Below are 12,525 nucleotides of genomic sequence, written 5' to 3' on the forward strand. Positions count from 1 at the left end.
GAATTCAGCAGTGCCGCTAGGAACTGCAAATAACATTTCTGGTTGCACTATTTCCGAAAGAACAATTTTTATGAGTTTTTCTATAAAGAGTTGTAAGAATTATGTTAATTTTATTAACAGTTAAATTTTGAGTTAAACTTCTTTCCTGTCAAATTCTTAACTTACTTCTGGCCAGAACGTAGTTTTAGAATCACGTCTGAATATATATAATGAGGAGGAACGGTATTTAACCGCGAAGTTCTACTTGCTGAGTTAGAGAGAATCAGAGTTTCTGATTAGCGCGCGTCCGCCTTTTTTTCTACTCTCTCTCTCTATTATGCTCGGCCGTACTCAGGCCCTTGATAGCTTCACAGTCATCTCGTGTTTAAGGGGCCAACTCCATTAAAACTTTGATACCTTCAGCTATATCTCTTTAGTTTAGATTAGTTTTAGTTTACTTCTTAGCCGCTTAAGTTAAAGCCCAAGTGTGGACTTTTATTGTAAACTCTAATGGAGTTCTGTTAAATCTTATTGGAATAATAGTTATTTATCCTACCATCTTGTTTCTTGTCACACGAACTCAAGCCATTATTCGCTTATCAGTTATTAAGATTCTTCACGCTCAACTGTAACGTAGCATTTACAAGTGGGGAGCTCTACACAATGTTTAATTAATAAAGAAGGCAATAGAATAACTAATGATTTAAGAAATTAACCCAAAGGCGAAAATGGTTTCTACAAATTCCTTCATTTCCGAAGGGAAATATGAATAAATTAAAAATGAAATGAATAATTATAATTTATAAGAATTCACTTAGTTTTACCAAGCAGCTATTTATGTTAATGTGCTTTACTGCCTTTCTCGTTTCCCATTTTCCTGCCAGAACGTCTCATTTCAGGGGGGACTCATTTCAGAACGTCTCATTCATTCAATAAAATCAGAGCGTGTTCCGCCAGCTGAAGGACACCTTGATAATTGATTCTCTTGAGAGCAGTATTTTGCGGCGGTATGTTATTCTCGTCATTAGGCTTGTCACGCCCACATTAGATCAGAGCCAACTTGCGCGTTCTCTTTGTAGCTGTTGGGCTAACTTACCTGTTATTTAGTTACGTCTAATTGGTTACTTTTGTTTTCAGCCATAAATTCTGGCTGTTCTGTAAGCACGAGCATCTGTTAACCTTTATTTGAGTTAAATAAAAGGGTTCTTTTACACCCTTTCTTAGTCTCTGTGGTACTTCACAAGACATAGTGATAATTCATTTAGGTCTTAGAATTCTCGTCTAGTCCACCAAAGAACACGGGACTCCACAAATTAATAAACAAAATTTAAATAAATAATAATAATAATAATATTAACAATAAAGTAAGATATTATGTGGAAAATAAGCTAAGATTTTCGAACTGATTGCTTTGCTTTGAATTATTAAACTTCAGTTTATAGCTAGTTTTGTGACTCATTTTATTTTATTCAATTCTTCGGATACATAATAATCAAATATTATTAAAGCGAAATAATTATTTCTTAAACATTAATCAGATATTTAAGGAATTGGTAAATAATTAAAAATTCCTTAAATACTGTAACACTCTTTCTTTTATTCTTATTTATTCAATTATTTTATATAACATTGTTTGATATGCTTCGCATAAAAAATACTTTTGTCCACTTTTGCTTTCTTTCAAATCGTTAGACCATTTCACTCTGTTAAAACGTTTAAGCGAAACACACACTCGCGCAATGCAGTTCGTAATGCGATGGCAAATAACTCTTACGTGATGGCTCAATGATTTATAATAGGCTTTACAAGTGCTCTTTAGAAACTATATTATGTGAAAACTTAACTATGAGTCTAAATAATAAAATGTTTTTACAATTTATCTTAGATAAATGTAAAATATTACAGTTTCGTAACTTTTAATTCATTTCCGTCTCAAAATATCTTTATCTCACCACAAATAGATATAAATGAACCATCGTTAACAGTTGTAAAAGTTTCCAAACAAAAATATTTTGAAGAAGTTCCTTACGTCGCTTTGGAAACGCTGCCTTTGGTTGGACAGAGATTTCTCAAGGGATGTTTCAGGTTGCCATGACAACTAAGATAGAAAAAGGTGGGGGGTAAAGGGAAGACGTTTATTGAAGAAGAAATATTGCGCTTTTCAACCGCTACCCAAGATGGATTTACCCTTTCACTACAAAGTTCTCTTCTCCCCTTTGGCCCAGTTCTGATGGATGGGCTCAAATAGCAATTTCATTTCCACATTACTTATTTGTTCGCACCTAGTCCACTTCTCAACAGAAGAAGGTTAAAAAAAAAGACATCTTGATTACTCAATAAACGTCATCAGTTTTGGATTTAAAATCAGGTATTTTTAAAATTACTTTCCCGCTTCATTTTTGCCATAGAAAGCAAACATTGCGAGCAGATTTATATATATTGGAAGAAAGAATACAAATGGAGTAAATTGCCTTATAAAATATTGTTTTACTTATTTTTTGATTCCCTCAGAAAGCGATTTTATTTATGAAATGAGGATTACAGATACAATTTTACTGATGCCCTTAATTTGGGTTACTTAGATATTTTGTCTAAAACTGATGGAGTGGATAAACAACCAGAAAGCTGAATAAGAAAAAATAAAGTCTCATAGATTTTAAATAAAACCCCATATTGATTTGACCTGCAGTACTGAACAGATAGAAGACGTGATTGCTAAAGACGATTTCACTGAGTACTTTCCTGTTTCCAAATCAAAGATATTATTCATTGATTGGTTATTTTATTATAGTTTATATAATGTTACTGTTAAAAAACATAGTAATTGAATTAAATATTTCCTTATTTAATTGCACTACTGTATTCCAGAAGTCTATGTAAAATTAATGCGCTGTGAATTTTAAAGTTGCGAAAATTAAAAAACAAAAAAACAACAACAAAAAAAAAAAACAGACTATTCTGCTAATAAAAAGTAACTAGAGTTTCTTCTTTACAAAAATACCCATGAAGTCATATCCAAGATTATTTTACCAGGTAAGTAACTCATTAATTTCTGTATGCGTCCAATACATACGGCATTTTTGTGGCAGGCTGTGATAGAAAGATGAAAGTATAAAAAGTGATTTCAAATTTAGAATAAGCGCTAGATCTGTTTATGTAGCATAAAGAAATATTAAGCTTGGAAAGTTTTAATAATGTTCTATTGCAAGGTTAATTTAGATAGACAACCATGGAAGAAATTAAAGACTTTCCTCTCATGTTATTTTGTACACTGATCAACATGTCAATTTAGTAATATAAAGGGCCAAGTTCAAATGCTGGAGCACAATCATTTTCTCAAGGCTGTTCTCTCCCTAAACATCTAATATCTTTCTGGTAGCGCCCAATTTAAACTGTGTGAACAGTGATTCACCAGCGGCTTTGAGTGGTCGGTTAACGGTTGCTTCCGCCTGCAGTTGTTAAGGTAGACCAAAATGCAAGGAACTAGAATGCTTTTCTCGTGTGCTCTATTGGTGTAGCGGCCAACATATCAACCTGATAATCTGAAAAGCCATGCTCAGTCTTTGACAAAGAGATAGCCACTTTACATAAAGTTCTTCACTTCTTCAACTTCCAAATTCTTAACAGATAATGAAAGTGATTGCAATTTTGAATCAGTCATTAGAGGAATGTAATAAATCAAAGGTACCAGTGACTTCTGTATGTTCGCAAATTCAAGTTCTGTATAGCACTTCTTAAGTGCAATAAAGAGATGAACATGCTTTAAGCAGCATATCAGAATTTTTAAATCAAGAAATACATTAACCTTGAGGTTTTATTACGCAAATATCTGCAAACTGTTGTCTATCCTATGCATCGCAACAGCTATGGGCTAACTGGAGAGACTGCAGTTTGAAGAAAAACTTATAATGTATTTTATTGATTAATTATAGAGAAAATCTGGGGTAATCTACATATTAAGAGAAAGACCTTCTTAAAAACTTTTAATGGAATCTGTCTCATATTTATATTACCCCCACTGCGAAAACTCCTTGCTGCCGCTTCAACCATCAAGACATCATTTAACAGTTTTCTACGTCTTTAGCCATTTGATCTCTCTCGCGGATGTTTATAAAGAAGAAATATGAATCTCGGTGGCTTATAGAGACACTGACCACCGTTTCGTGCATCATAAAAGTAAAATTCCTATTATATACAACCAATCCAGATTTTGAAAAACTGATTGCTTCAATATCGAAGCATTCTGCTGTACCCAGATTGGCTGAGGCCAGTCTGCAGTCTCTGGCCATCGCAAGGACTGACACTCGTGATGTTACATTACCTTGACAGAAGGGAGCGATGTCTCGCAACAGGTATCTGCCTGTTTGAATGGAAGAAATCTTATTCAATGACTAGTTTTTTGTAGACCCTGAATGACACTGGTACGGATATTCATGGAGTAAGTGTTCTAAGATTCTAAGAATACCTGTCGACTGAGCCTATCCTGATGCTGTCTCTGAGTGTGGAGTCACGTGTTATCAATATCAACTGCCGATCAGCTCTGGTTCTTTTTACGACAATCTAGGTCCGTCATGCTTGAGCGCAACAGAAATTTCGAGGCCTAGACTAAATGTTATTTTTAGCCCAATACTTGGATCATCAGCAGATAAGTTAGTACAAGCATTTGAGGTGCACAAATGTTAGACACGACGCACATACCTCTCTTCTTTTGAGAAGCTGGGACGCATTACAACCCATCAAGCGAATGTCTGTATTCGATGCCATCCAAACAAAGATGAAACGTGAATCCTGTTCAGCTACCACATGGCTGCAAATTTTTTAGGGTCCAATTCGAAGCTTTAAAAGTATATTTTGTTGTCAAATCAGATTAATTTGAAACCATACAATTAAAATTATAATTCACAAACTACCTCTTTGTGCTTTGTAAGCAAAGCAGTTTTGTATTTTTGTAAGTACTGGTTTTCTATTCTTTTTCTACGGTATGGCATCTTCTCTGTCAAGAAATCGTTATTAAAGTTTTGGTTTCACGCGATTATAAAAACAAGTGATCCATGATAACTAATGAGTATACATTTAAAGAATGTTTTTATCAGGTGTCAGCACTCCTAAGAACATTATTTTATGTAATAGCTTGCGTTACCTTAAAGTTTGCGTATATTTCTCAACATTTCATGATTCTTACTGTAAGTTATCAGATTATTTTCAGTTTTCACGTCTAAAACTAATCTCCTTCTGAAGTAAGTTTCTCTTTTTTACAGAATTCGAAAGCCAAAAACGAAGAACCAAAGAAGTAAGTAAAACGTTTTTTCATCCAGTCTATATAATTTCAGACTATAATTTGTAAACATAAAATCTAAATGAATTTAAAATTAAAAAGATGATTTTAGACATTTTTAATTAATTTTGATGTATAGTGTGTTTGAAAAGTAATTACCACTGAGACAGTTTCTTCTTCGTGGAGAAATAACTGGGGTATTGCTTCAGAAAACTGCTTTGTCACTAAAGTCACACTCACATTTTTTGCTTTATACGTTACTTTTTTATATGAATTCTGTACTTGCATTCGTTCTGCTAATGTGTATTATCTAATACTATAATTCTGACTTGTAGATATTATGTTTTATTGTCTCATTACTTTACTAATTTAAATACTTTTAATCAGTAATATTTCTTCTGTGTTAGCTATCTATGAATCAATTTTTAATAGTGGGGCACAAGTTTGTAGAGTCAATAGGTTACTTGGAAGCAGAAAACATGAAAAACGAGCAATGCTCTTGCCAGGACTCGAACCTAAACCTCTCCAATACGCGTCGTGTGTACTGCCGTTACACCACGAAGGCATGCTGGATGGAGGGAGAAAATACCTTATAAGTTAAAAAATTGCAATAAGAATAATAGAAAATTTCCTAAGCAAGACTAAAACTATGTGTAAAGTGCTGATAATACAAAATACACCAGCATTGTAATAACTACATTACCATTTTGTCAAGGAAAACAATAAAACAATATAAATCGTCAAAAGTGTAATGAGTATCACATGAGAAAAATCTAAGATGTCAAATGTTAGAAAAGTAATGTTTCCAATGTTTGTCATTGTAACCTATAGCCATATAGAGTGAGACACTTCTTCCTTGCATGGATTATTTCAAGCCTGTTCTAGTACTTACTTGTATACTTGTCTTGTTCATATGAAAAGAGAAATTCGTCATAGCTGGGTGCTTTCATTACACTCATTTATAACAAGTGATGATGACATTGAATTTACAGATTTGATATCATTTGTCATATATTTATGAACGGTGTCAGTAACTATGTCTTTCTGAAATAAACTAGAAATCTCTGAAATTCTTAACAGGACGTTTAGAGATTTCTGGTCTCACACATTTATCACACTATATTCCTTTTGCACTACACAGCTCATAAAGAGTGCCATGTGTTTTTTCTGGCATTATGCATCATGTGAAATATGCGAATATCACATGAAAAATTATCGAATACCATTAAAATAATGAGTAACTTGAATTTCAAGAAAATTAGTGAATGGCACATATATTCTTAAAGCTTCAGAATTTCTACTTTAATTGAAACGTACATTTATGCTTTGAGATTAGGTACATCGCTTTTCCGTTATTTCAGCCAGATATCATATACTCTTCTACAACACTTAGCATTGACACAGAACTTACCTTGACATATTTATGAATAGTGTCAGTAATTGTGTTTTCCTGAAAGAAATTAGAAATTTTTGAAACACCTAACAAAAGTTTTACTCTTTAATATTGCTTTTCTTGTTAAATAAAAATGTTAAATAATTTTTGTTAAGCAAGTTAAAAAAAAGAAATAGTTTTGAAAATCTGAGGTTTACAGTAAAAATATATAACGGCATTGTTAAGCATGATTTTGTGTTTGCAGTCATTTTATGAAAAAGCTTGTGAATTCAAGTTGCATTTAATAGAACGAGCATTAAACTAGATTAAAATTCGCATATTGATACATTAAAAGACTATTACATATGACTGAAATAATTTAAGGACATTTGACATAAATCATTTCCATCAAGACGTTTGTTAAAAGTATGGTTCAATAATCGATTACGAGTTGCATTTAATTTTTGAATTCCTTTAACAACAGCGCACGTGAAAGATATGCGAAGAAAATAAAGGAATAAAAGAAAGAATTTTATCATGAATCTCTAACTCCTTTCAGTATTATCAATGCATGTATCTCTATTTCCAAAAGTAATTCAGATTAAATTTTTAAATAGAACTATTTGCATTTAGAATATTTTTTAAATTTTAAAATGGACAAGCATTAGCAAGTTACATTTATCCAGAAGCGTAACAGTTAGAAAAAACTACTCGTACTAAAAATACTTATAAAAAAAAGAGACATTTTTTAACCAATACTTCAAAAGGAAATGAATGTAATTCAAAATATTGGTTAAAATGCTTTCTTTGAAAGGTGCTATGGGAAAGGAAAATTAATAATGTGGAAAAACTTTCCTCTCTATGATCAGTTCTAATTAAAAATGTTCTATATATAACATTCACTCAAAACATTCTAATGTAAAACAATCTTGCTTCAATGGAGTAGTTGCGTAAATTGAGTATAAGTGTGTATTTAAGTAATTGGAGCGAAACAGAATTAAACAAAATTCTGCTAAAAAATAAGCAACAAAGGTAAAACACGGAATAAAACAAAGGCTATTTAATGGATAAGCGTGAAATTTATCCAAGAGGTTGGTGGGGCATTACTAGACTACATAGCAAATAATAAAGCAATTACGACCATCACATAGAAAAATATCAAATGGGTCGGAAGAATGTGCAATGAGAACATTATGCTAATAACGGGTACGATACCTTCTAGCTGAAATGCATGCCTGACAACGGCGAGGCAAACTGGCAACAGTGTCGTTGATCGCTTGTTATGGCAGTAGCACCAATCCCCGCAGTAATTCATGTCGGAACTCGTGGAGTGTGTCTGGCGGCACACTGCGACCTGCATAGTCCCAACACGTACCCCACATGCCCTCAGCGATTCAAGCCCGGTGATCTAATAGGCTATGGCAGGTGTGGAACGATGTCACTCTCCAGATAACTCCGCACCACTCGAGCTCTATGCGAGCGGGCGTTATCGTCCATAAATATAGCGTTGTTATCCATTGGAATAATAAAAGGACGCACAAGAGGGTGTAGAATTTTGTCGTCATATCGGAAGGCTGTGATGTAACCACCAGGAATCACGTAGAGATCGGTGCGGCCGTTCTTTGCTATCTTAGCCGATACGAATAAGCCTCCTTCTCTGTGATGATCGCTTTCGTCGATGTTTGACGTACGATAGCGCGTCCCTGGCTCTCGCCATATCATTGCTCTTCGGGAATCGTTCTGGATGTTAAATCGAGACTCATCTCTAAATATTACGTGGCCCCACTTCTCTGATGTCCGACTGAGATGTTCACGCGTCGAATTCAATCTCGTTCTGACATGCGATGGAGACAAAGGAACACAAACCACAAGTGGTCGGGAGTACAGCCCATCTTCATGCAGTCACCACTGTTTAGCGGCATATGGGGCCGTCCAACTTCAGCAGAGATATGCAACGCTAGCTGACGTGCTTTTCGTAATCTACGGCGTCTTTTACGTAGCAACAGTAAGCGATCGTCTGCCCTTGTGGTAATCCTCCGGCTCTCAGACCCACCAGTTCTAATGAGGTTATGATTCCTTTGATAACAATTCCATAACACATTGATGATACTACGATGCACATTCAGTTCTCTTGCAACAGGAGATTGTCTTGCACCAGCTTGCAACATCTCGACAGTCCTCCAACGCATTTCACCGTGAAAATGGTGTCTGGTTAATGCTTTTCGCTTTGCCCATCTCGGATTATACGGAACAATTGCTGCTTGAGGACTGACGCATAGGTCGGGAATGCGCCTTTTAAAAGGGTTGTGATGTGACTGCGGTATTACGTTTTATGCTAATTTTGGTTGTCTATTTGCATTCGGCGATGCTGCCTCTACCTCATATGTAGATTGTATGTTTTAATTTCCCTTTTTACATGCGTACCCTTTCTTTCAGCATTTTTTGCTCGGTTTTTGAGCACGAAAGTATAGGTTTAGAACCTGAGAGATTTGTATCTTAGGTTTCTCGAGAATGGAGAGGAAAGTATTTTCAAATCTCATTTTTCCTAAATTCTCTATTAAGGGATGCATATTTTTTATTTGCTAAAAATTTCCCATATCTTGTCTATATGAATGACATCAACGGCAACGAACCTAGTATTTTGTAAGGGATAAATGTTTGAGCATTGTACCTTCGCGTCTCAAGAAAAATGACATACAATTTCTACTTAATTTTATGTTGTTAATGTTTCATTTGAAATAAGCGAAAGAATTTTAATTCTTTTAGTTTGAAACTAACGATTAGCCAAATCATTATCAATGACTTTTGTTACTGCTGCATTTCAAATACCCTTATGCCATAACAAACTACTTTCAAATACACTAATATTATTACAAATTATTACATTAAGTACGTTCATTTTGAAAGGCTTATTTACTAACAGCAAGCTTTATACAAAATAAAATTTTATTATTGACCCACTTACTGCTGTTCTATATGTCTTTCACTGCTTTCTCAGACATTACCATTAGTTTACGAAATAACTTTAAGCCGCGTGGTTTAAACAGTTGTAGAAAAATTAAGTTACTAAGACAGACCTATTAGCATTTTACTCTCTAATTTGTTCTAACTGTTTTCTGTGCCCTAATTGTTACTCTGCATTAGTAGAATTGAAGGCTAAGCTAGACGATGGAAATATGAGGTTGGTGTCACGCAAAGGTTTTAGCACTACAGAAACGGCTACTGCATTATTTAGTACTAAAAGATGTAACAATACAGTCTTTGGTTTCAAAGTAAAACGCATGTATTATCATAAAAAGCTTAATTTAGTTTGCGAATATTAAATTTCTGCTCTGACCACATGAATCTTTTATTAGTAGCCGTGATCCAATATAACGAGAGGAAAAGAAAAAATAAAATAAGCAACTACGATGGGGGGAATAGAGTAAGCCTTTCATGCTTTTCTGAAAGGCTCCAGGTCCTTTGAACAAAAACCGCAGAAAGAGATATGAAGGTTCCCTGAAAAACGACGGTCGTCGGTTGAGGTCATCTTCAGGTCCACTTCAAACACTACAATGTCTGGCTAAGACGTCCGAATGTGAAGAGGATGAAAAAAGGAAAAATTTGCTGAGTTATTTGATACTCGAGAGCTCAGACTTGATTATCCTTTTGGTTATTACTTAAGAGGATTTCTTTGAAGAAAGTTTTATTTCTTACGGCACGTACTTTAACGTCTGTTTTTGATGTATATTTCGGATAACGTGACATTGTGACCCAACTTTCACAAGATATTTTAGAGAAGATATTTCGATATAATAAAACTTTTATCTTTTTCCTTTAAACCGTTCGCTTCGCTGTGCTTAAGAATAAACCTTTTGATTAACTCTTGTGTTAATAATAAATATCTGGGTAATAACGTTCTGATAAAAACCGTCTTGTCGGCTTAGATTTCGATGTTGGAGATTTACTCATTTTAAAAAACATCAGATTCGTTACAGATACATTAATACTGGAAATACCATTTCAAAGAATATTCACATTATTATACGAGACCGGAATACTAAGTCACAATCTAGGCATTTGTTATTTTGTCATCGTTTGATACTTGAGAAGAAGAAAAACTGCAAGTTACGTAAACTAATATGTGCAGGAATTCTTACGGCTGTGTACTTAGGAATCCGTTATACAATTTATATTAAATATTTCATTTAAATTACGCATTCTATGGAAAAAGGCATATGAAACTACAATTAAACATTAAGGAGTTTTCTTAAGGGCAAAAAATGAGTATTGGATAATATACAGCTGGATATTCGTTGTTGCATTGTGATAACCTTCGTAATAACTACTAATTTACTTGCGGAATTTAGTGAGATGCTACCAACTGCGATTAACATTTGACTAATTTATTATTACTATCTATTTTTTTAAGTATTATCTACTTAAAGGAAAAATAAAACTATATTGGGTAAAAATCCTACTATACGTTTTTTATGTTCTTGTTAGAAAACAGCTATTTCACACTCATTCTTTTAATGCTAAATTCTTTTCTTCTGCACTAAGTAATTTTAGAGTAATTTAAATTACTTACACTGTAGAGACAGACATTAGGTTAGTTTGATGCAAGACATGTGAAAAATGAGCAATGCCCTCTCCAGAACTCGAACCACGGACCTCTCGAATACGCGCCGAGCATGCTGACCACTACACCACGAAGGCATGCTAAGACGGCAGGAGAAATACTTTATACACTCCCTCCTTTAAAGGGCGACTGGGGTTTAGGGGACCCAGTCGCCAAATCCTGGTGGTGAAGAATCATTATTCACTAACCTTTTTAGTTCGGCGCCACTGTAGAATCATATAGAACTTTTGAAGCAGGAATATTGAAAAATGAGCAATGCCCTTCCCGGGACTCGAACCACGGACCTCTTGAATATGCGCCGAGAGTGCTGCCCATTACACCACGAAGGGACGCTAAGAAATCGGAAGAAATACCTTGTAACGCCAAGCCAGTTTTACATTAGTATTATTAGTCTCCCGCGTGTTATTAAGTAATCACGAGATCATTATTTTGAATTTTTACAGTTTCCATGAAAAGAAAGTTATAAAAAAAATAAATATCATAAGTGCTCAGAAAAGTAGAAAATTTTATTTCTTCTAAAATAATGTACTACTTTTGTGCCGATTAGATAATTCATAAATAAGATCCGTTCATATAGTAATTGACATAAAGGACTCAATAAACCAAATCTAAAAAAATAATTGATATGAACTATTATTTTTTAAATCTTTTACCTGTGGAGAACATTGATAGAAATGCTTAACTCACGAACATATTATTAAAATATCCATGTTTTTAAATAAATACCTGAATGTAACATGCTAGAGTTAGGTCTAAGACAGACCAGAAGTTTTTATTATTATTTATGTTTAGTTTTTAATCCAGAAAAGTACTCCATTTAACTTTAGAATTATCCTTATATCCGTAATGCTTTTAAAAACTGTAACTACGTTCATTTCAGATTTGCAGTGTCGGCAGTGCTTATTTCAAAAACCCAAGAAAATTTTAATTACTCGACTGGGATTTTCTAAGGATAGGCATAAAATTAGGATGCGGCTAGCTGACAATATGAGTCAACCAGTATAATGTATTTTCTGTCTTGCACATTGTCTTCAAAAGCCAATACTGATTTAGAAAGCTGGAAAATTTCTCAGATTCGTTTTAAATCAAATTTTTATGTGAAGCGTGATTTAATATTTTGATGTTTCCTTTAAATTATTACTTTCTAACTTTTGAAATCAAATTTCTAGTTTATTTTAGTAGAGAAACTAATGACAGGAAATTTAGAAATTCTAGTGGAAAGTAATTTGCCCACCTCCGAAAATATAAGTTGATACAACAGTAAACTCGTTTTTTCTC

At 33.9% G+C, this 12,525-nt stretch overlaps 1 protein-coding gene and 1 long non-coding RNA gene across 5 annotated transcripts in view; one reads left to right on the top strand and one right to left on the bottom strand.

Moving 5' to 3' along the window:
* The window catches only part of LOC118182257 (uncharacterized), a 105,632-nt gene that overhangs the window by 92,632 nt on the left and 475 nt on the right, over positions 1–12,525 (bottom strand). The window lies entirely within an intron of this gene.
* Positions 1–12,525, top strand: part of LOC118182256 (uncharacterized) — a 253,961-nt gene that overhangs the window by 35,416 nt on the left and 206,020 nt on the right. For 3 of the 4 annotated variants that reach the window (XM_035351575.2, XM_035351576.2, XM_085809839.1), the window contains one exon: positions 5,238–5,269. The exons of the other annotated variant lie outside the window; for it this stretch is intronic. The gene's annotated coding sequence lies outside the window, so the exon portion shown is untranslated. The remainder of the gene's footprint in view (positions 1–5,237; positions 5,270–12,525) is intronic. 4 annotated transcript variants of the gene reach the window in all.

Source organism: Stegodyphus dumicola, chromosome X2, assembly GCF_044657685.1.
Source record: "Stegodyphus dumicola isolate Sdum_Otavi_A_Nest chromosome X2, ASM4465768v1".
Classification (NCBI taxonomy): domain Eukaryota; kingdom Metazoa; phylum Arthropoda; class Arachnida; order Araneae; family Eresidae; genus Stegodyphus; species Stegodyphus dumicola.